This window comes from Vigna radiata, unplaced genomic scaffold (assembly GCF_000741045.1).
Source record: "Vigna radiata var. radiata cultivar VC1973A unplaced genomic scaffold, Vradiata_ver6 scaffold_299, whole genome shotgun sequence".
Lineage (NCBI taxonomy): Eukaryota > Viridiplantae > Streptophyta > Magnoliopsida > Fabales > Fabaceae > Vigna > Vigna radiata.
Window position 1 is genome coordinate 130,136 of NW_014542029.1, and position 281 is coordinate 130,416.

A 281-nucleotide genomic window follows, 5' to 3' on the forward strand; every position below is an offset into this window, starting at 1 on the left:
AGCTGCACCCCTGTCTTTGGGCCCAGACCTGAATTTCGAGTGGCACCTATGGTTTTCACTTCTACACCACTATTCTTATTGGTTTTTTTTTTTGTTCTTTTGCTTCTTGATTTTAATTATTTGTTTGATTATTAGTTTATTGTGTGTAGCCCTTTGTAAGATAATTCCCCTTAGACTTGTTTATTAATAAACTTTAAATAAAAAGAATAATAAAATAATATCAAAAATATTTTAAAGGTTTAAGCGTGTGTGCGATCATTCGCATCAGCCTCGCGCTAAGA